Here is a 7223-nt window from a genome sequence, read left to right on the forward strand (position 1 = left end):
CCAGCTGAGGTGGTTCGGGCATCTGACAAGGATGCCCCCTGGGCGCCTCCTGGGTGAGGTGTTCCAGGCATGTCCCACCAGGAGGAGGCCCCGGGGCAGACCCAGGACACGCTGGAGAGATTATATCTCTCGGCTGGCCTGGGAACGCCTTGGTATTCCCCCGGAAAAGCTGGAGGAGGTGGCTGGGGAGAGGGAGGTCTGGGCCTCTTTGCTTAGGCTGCTGCCCCCGCGACCCGGCCTCGGATAAAGCGGATGAAGATGGATGGATGGAAATATAGGATTAATATAACATACAATTAGGGAAAATGTAAGGAACACAATGTAAATGATATTGTAAAGTCATTAAAATGGCATACTCTGATTAAAAGAAACACATAATTGGGTAGGATAATAATAATAATAATAACAATAATAATAATAATTAAAAAAAACTAAAAAAAAACATGTACAAGATGGGTATGTATACTTGTAGCCAGAATTTAACAACTATAAAGTTGTAACATGTCAGTACCTTACCCCATCCATTATATCCACACTTTCAGAAAAGGATATGGTCAATATCTTTACAAATACTATCTAAACTTAAACGGGATATTCCCTCTGCTTCTTCTGCTTCTCGTATACACCCTCAGGGTTTGTGATCAGCCAGCGGCTGATATGATCATTAATCCTGTGAAATGATATTCTTTCGGTTTATGAATCTGTTTGCATGGATTTCTTAATCCGTTTCCACTGTTAGCAGAAGTTGTGCATGCAGTTTTGGTGTGCTGCTCTCCAAGACTACAAGCTGCGTTAAAGTTGGAAGTAACTGGCCGATGTTCCACTGTTGAAGATCAGCTGTGCCCATTTGTTGCACATTGTGGCTATGGAGAAGTTGAGGCTCTTGCAGGCTACCCACAATTTCCCCAAACTGAGCGATTATACATCTTGCTTCCATATTTGTATCTTGTGTCACTAAAAATGCATTTTATTTTAATTTTATACATTGATTAATGACCTGCAGAATCTCCTTATCATATTAAGTGATTCATAATTGTCACTTTATGCTTTCTCCATCTTGAAAGTGATTACATCCTTTAGGTTCATTTTCTGCAGGCAGGTTTCTGACAGAACAGGCAGATTTAGAATATAACATGCAGCGTTCTATAGATGGACACATAAAGAAATGAAAAATTACATGTATGTGCTAACTTTCTAAACACTGTTACATTAATGATTAAGTAGATAAAACATTTATGTCAGCCTTGGCTCATAGTTCATTTAAAGACAAGAACTTTGTGTGTGTGTTTCAGGTACTGCACTCTCAAAGACTGAATGAACCAGCATTGCAGCCATGGGTCATTGTGAGCATCACAGGGAAGGTTGAAGCCGCCCACTCCAGCTGTAAGGCCGGAGTCACGGAGACCTGCACCCATGTCACTGCTCTTCTGTTTAATGTAGAAGCAACAGTGTTGATCTGTGGCACAAGGACTGTTACAGGTGAACCTGCATACTGGGTTTTGCTGGGTAATGTGACCAAGATACAGTCAGAGGTTGGCCATAAGATAGACTTCTCCTCTTCAGCTGCCCAAAAAAAGGCTCTTGATCAAAACATAAACAGACCATCTGTAGTGACAGGGAAAAGGAGCAGTCCTCAAAAAAGAAATCCCACCTGCTACTGTGGAGGAGTTGTCACTGCTATAATGCCATCATGTTTTATCTAGGGGTCTAGATTTATGCCTATAGTGCACTGCCATGTAAATAATTTGCATTTACTGAATGAGTATCACTGTTCAAAAATTGAATAAAGAAACAAACTAATTTTTGCCTTTTTTTTTATTAAAACCACTTTATAGAACATCACATCAGTTACAATGTAGAATCCATGTCACTGGAGCATTTTGATTCAATAAACAGTAAAAAGGTGAGCTGTGAAGACCAAGGACAAGTGCAGTTCACAGGTTTTCTATCCAAGGAATCCCAGAAGATTGCATGGTGTCATTGCCCAGCAGTTGTTCGCAGGACATATGGACTCAACCTCAACAATCCCTCACACTGAGCAGCATGAAGTGACAGTGCAGAGGAAAAACTCCCCTTTAACAAGAAGAAACCTCCAGCAGAACCCGGTTCAGTACCAGCAGCCATCTGGGTTTGGAGGAGAGAGACAGACACAGAACTACCAAAAGTATATTTTTTTATGTGATTGACTGTTGTTGTAATTCAAGCCCTGAGTGTAGAGCAGGTAAGATATAAAGTTGCATCCTAAATTCCATGCTCATGCAGAGTGTTTAGTTTATGACTTTTTCACCTGGTCATTGAACAGATGGTCTTTTAGGGTTGACCAAGCTGGTACCTTGACTCTGTTCTCTGCAAGATGTTGCAAAAAACAAAATCATATGGAGACAATATTGGACACAAAATATATAACAATTTAGTTAAATGTAGCATTAACTCATAAGTCTTGCTAAAGTAAACCTTGTATTCTGATTCATCACAGCAGCAGTTCAGTTGGATGATGTCAGCAACTGCAGCAAGTGTCTTGCTGACTGAATAATTTCATCTTGCATAATCTGAAACAAACACATAAAGACAGAAACAATTTATAAATTAACGTTCGATAAAATCTAAGAATTAATCATTTATTAGATACCAATATGAATATGTCTACCATAAAACTTGTGTGGAGCGAAGTTACATTCAATCAAGATGGTCTGGCATGCTACAACTTTATAGTATTCTGGCTACAAGTATACATACCCTCAGCCTGGGCGTCTATTGTCTCATGTAGTCTGGAAGACGAGTGGATGGTGGGGTGGGTGCAGTTTTCTCTGTGGTGGGGTTGGGTGGACTGTCCCGGGCTCTGTGGGGCCGGGGGGCGCTGCTGCGCTGGGCCCCGGTCTGCATGGGCCTGGGCCCCCCTTTCCCTGGCGGGTCGCGGAGTGTGGGAGTGCCTACTGGGGTCAGCGGGGGAGCTGGCCCCAGGGAGGGGTCACCTGCCCCTCCCTTCCTTCCCTCCCCATCTCCAGCTGCCTCCCTCCTCCTGCTCCACCACAACCACCCACACATGCAGGGCCTTGGAGTAGGGGTATGTCACCAGGATGCAGAGGAGGCTACCCCCCCCCCTCTGTCCCCTTCTGGCTGCCTCTGCCTCAATTTTATCCCACAACTTAGACATTCACATTACTCACACCCTCATTACACATACATATAGGATCTTGGGGGTGGGCACGATACACGGAGTCCAAGTTACCATCAGGGTGTACGCCTCACCCCTGGCGTCGTTGCCCACCTCTCAATTTTAAATACATGTAGACATTGAGGGCTAGCAGGAGGGACTATGCGCTTACCTGCTGCTCTCTGGCAGGTAGCTCCATGCCCTCCTGGGTTTTAATTGCACCTTAGAACACACATGCATCAACACTACAATGAGCGGGTGGAGGGAGGCTTGGAGTCTTCTCCCACCCCCATTCTCTGCGGCCTGCTGGAGCGGGGGGGGCTAGGAGGAGTGGGCCGTCCGACTGCGGTCTGGGGCCTCCCTGCTGCTGCGGAGTCGGGGCGGTCTGCCTCTCCCCACCGCAGGGAAAAGGGTAACACCACCTGGGTCTGGGTGCAGTTCCCCCCTCCAGGGGCAAGGGTACCTAGACCCGGTTAGTAGAGTACGCTTGGGGAGTGTGATCGTCCCTTTATGTCTGTCTCCACGTCGGTTGAGTGTGAAGTACATATGAGAGCATGAGGGTGGGAATGGATGTTTGTGTCTGTGTGTGCCTGTATGTCTGTGTCTATATGTCAGGTTGGGTATCAGACGCCACCTCTCTGGGGACATCTCGGGCCCTCCAAGGTTTGGAGGCCTATCTCCACCCACCACCACTTCCCCTGCCGGTGGCGGACTCCCTCAGGTATCGGTGCGTTGGTGGTTCTTTGTATCTGGGGGTGGGCGTCCGGGTACACACCGGCTCACTCCTTGGCGGCCGCTTATTGGGGCTCGCTCGGGCCACTTTGGAGGTGGGGTGGTCACTCAGGCACAGCTGGCTGCCGGCGGAGCTCACGGGCGCGTCACTGCAACCCCCCCTGGCTTCTGCTCCGCGGCTGCTGAGTGAGCCCTCATCTGGGACTCTCCTCAGCCCTTACTGGGACAGTGGCGCGGCTGCCCCTCTGTTGGTCTTCCTTGGTCTCTTGTGTTCTGGGGACCTCTGGATGTCTGGAGTTTTGATCTCCTCCATACCTGCTTGATACCATAGAGGACAGGGCTGTGGCCCCCCCACACTCCCTAGCAGATCATTACATGGAGAAACCTTTGGAATGCAAGCATGCTGATCCACACAGGTATGCACACAGGTGTACACATGGGTATTCACAGATGCGGACTACAGCTTTCTTGGCTGCTGCCTCAAAGCACACTGTGCGCTGTCTATCTTGCGTGCTGCACAATATCGTTTACTATTTAGTAACTATTGATATCTATGACTAGCTAGTTTATTGTGATGGTGCTTTTTTTTTTTTATTATTATTATGTTGCTCTTTGCTGTCTCCCCTGTTTTTTTTGTTTTTCTTTCTCTCCATACAGGTGACCCAGGAGTTTTTTTTTTTTGTTTTTTTGTTTTTTTGTTTTTTTCTCTCTTCCCCCCCTTCTCACCGTCTCTTCTCCCCTTTGGTTTTCTTTCTTCCTCTCCCCTTGTCCTATTAAAAAAAAAAAAAAAAAAAAAAAAAAAAGGATGACAAAGGATGAACTGAAGCTCCGCCATCACGTGATGTCACATGCTGCTGTTTCTGATGTCACTTCCAAAAAAACAAACAAAAAAAAAACAAAACACAAGTATACATACCCATCTTGTACATGTTTTTTAACATTATTATTGTTATTATCCTACCCAATTATGCGTTTCTTTTAATCAGAGTATGCCGTTTTAATGACTTTACAATATCATTTACATTGTGTTCCTTACATTTTCCCTAATTGTATGTTATATTAATCCTATATTTCCATCCATCCATCTTCATCCGCTTTATCCGAGGCCGGGTCGCGGGGGCAGCAGCCTAAGCAAAGAGGCCCAGACCTCCCTCTCCCCAGCCACCTCCTCCAGCTTTTCCGGGGGAATACCAAGGCGTTCCCAGGCCAGCCGAGAGATATAATCTCTCCAGCGTGTCCTGGGTCTGCCCCGGGGCCTCCTCCTGGTGGGACATGCCTGGAACACCTCACCCAGGAGGCGCCCAGGGGGCATCCTTGTCAGATGCCCGAACCACCTCAGCTGGCTCCTTTCGATGTGGAGCAGCAGCTGCTCTACTCTGAGCCCCTCCCGGATGGCCGACCTTCTCACCCTATCTCTAAGGGAGAGGCCAGCCACCCTTCGGAGGAAGCTCATTTCTGCCGCTTGTATCCGCGATCTCATTCTTTCGGTCACTACCCACAGCTCGTGGCCATAGGTGAGGGTAGGGACGTAGATCGACCGGTAAATTGAGAGCTCCGCTTTTACACTCAGCTCCCTCTTCACCACGACGGACCGGTGCAGCGTCCGCATTACTGCAGCTGCAGCCCCAATCCGACTGTCGATCTCCGGCTCCCTTCTCCCATCACTCGCGAACAAGACCCCGAGATACTTGAACTCCTCCACTTGGGGCAGGAACTCATCCCCGACTCATCCTATATTTCCGTTTTTATATTTCTAATGTTTGCCTTGTTTTCTTCACTGTCTAGTCTGCCTCTGTCTTGCCTGTATGGATGCATTTACACCGAAATGTCCCCAACAAAGGATGTTTTAATTCACCACTATTCCAGTGAAACACGAGTCTCCCATCTTCCTGCTACCAGTCTGGAGTTTTTGTTCACCAAAGCACACACCAACTTCATACTGACGGACAGATCACTGCCCTTTTGCCGCCTTGTCTGACCGTGTTTTGTGGCTGTGGTTCACTTCACCTCACTCTTCCCCATTCTTGTCATTAAATCAGGCTGTTCTGCAACCATGGCAGCCATTCACTCTATGGCTCTATTCATGGTGTATTTTACCCCTTCACCAAAGGCCGTTCTCGTTTCCAACATTATATTTGCAGTGTTCGTCTATCTATCAATATCTGCGGAGTATTTTTTTTAACGAGTATCCCATTTTCTAAAGCACAGCATGTAAAGGGTAGCTCGGTTAGCAGGATGCTAGCATGTAGCGCTTAGTGAGACACGCCTCAGACGAGTTGAGCAAAGACCCCGTCTGTGTACTTTATACGTGAGCAACGGATTTAAATAAAATTAAGGTTTCAAAAGACAAACTTGAAGATAAAAAAATATATATACTCACCGGAGAGCCGCCAGGGTTTGCCGCTGCCATCTTGGCGCTCCTAAATTCAAAACTGCCTCTGCAGTCAGGCAGGGGAGGCGTGGAAATTGTCTTTGAGTTAGTCAAACGTTTTCCTTAGTTCGAGTAGATGATAAAAAAAAATAATAATAAATGGGATTTTAAGTAGGACTAGGCGTTCTGTAATGATCTCTATTTAGGAGAAAAACTTAATCACTCACCTTTAAACAGCTCTCTTTTAGGAGACACACTGCTGGCTAACGGTGTCATGTGATCAAACAGCGTAATTTAATTGGCTGAGAGCCACTCGACTCGATCTGGTGCTGATTGCTCTCCATATGATTTTGTTTTTTGCAACATCTTGCAGAGAACAGAGTCAAGGTACCAGCTTGGTCAACCCTAAAAGACCATCTGTTCAATGACCAGGTGAAAAAGTCATAAACTAAACACTCTGCATGAGCATGGAATTTAGGATGCAACTTTATATCTTACCTGCTCTACACTCAGGGCTTGAATTACAACAACAGTCAATCACATAAAAAAATATACTTTTGGTAGTTCTGTGTCTGTCTCTCTCCTCCAAACCCAGATGGCTGCTGGTACTGAACCGGGTTCTGCTGGAGGTTTCTTCTTGTTAAAGGGGAGTTTTTCCTCTGCACTGTCACTTCATGCTGCTCAGTGTGAGGGATTGTTGAGGTTGAGTCCATATGTCCTGCGAACAACTGCTGGGCAATGACACCATGCAATCTTCTGGGATTCCTTGGATAGAAAACCTGTGAACTGCACTTGTCCTTGGTCTTCACAGCTCACCTTTTTACTGTTTATTGAATCAAAATGCTCCAGTGACATGGATTCTACATTGTAACTGATGTGATGTTCTATAAAGTGGTTTTAATAAAAAAAAAAGGCAAAAATTAGTTTGTTTCTTTATTCAATTTTTGAACAGTGATACTCATTCAG

At 46.0% G+C, this 7223-nt stretch overlaps 1 long non-coding RNA gene across 2 annotated transcripts; it reads right to left on the reverse strand.

The window, feature by feature from the left end:
• Positions 1-1791: 1791 nt before the first annotated feature.
• Positions 1792-6577, reverse strand: LOC143421730 (uncharacterized). Of its 2 annotated transcripts, XR_013101289.1 has the most exons (4): positions 6485-6577; positions 6267-6379; positions 2455-2549; positions 1792-2346 (listed from the first exon to the last, which is right to left on the reverse strand). It is a non-coding gene; the product is annotated as an uncharacterized LOC143421730 (long non-coding RNA). The 2 variants fall into 2 exon arrangements; XR_013101288.1 differs by lacking the exon at positions 6485-6577 and having other exon boundaries at positions 6267-6458.
• Between the last annotated feature and the right edge of the window lie 646 nt (positions 6578-7223).

This window comes from Maylandia zebra, linkage group LG13 (assembly GCF_041146795.1).
Source record: "Maylandia zebra isolate NMK-2024a linkage group LG13, Mzebra_GT3a, whole genome shotgun sequence".
Lineage (NCBI taxonomy): Eukaryota > Metazoa > Chordata > Actinopteri > Cichliformes > Cichlidae > Maylandia > Maylandia zebra.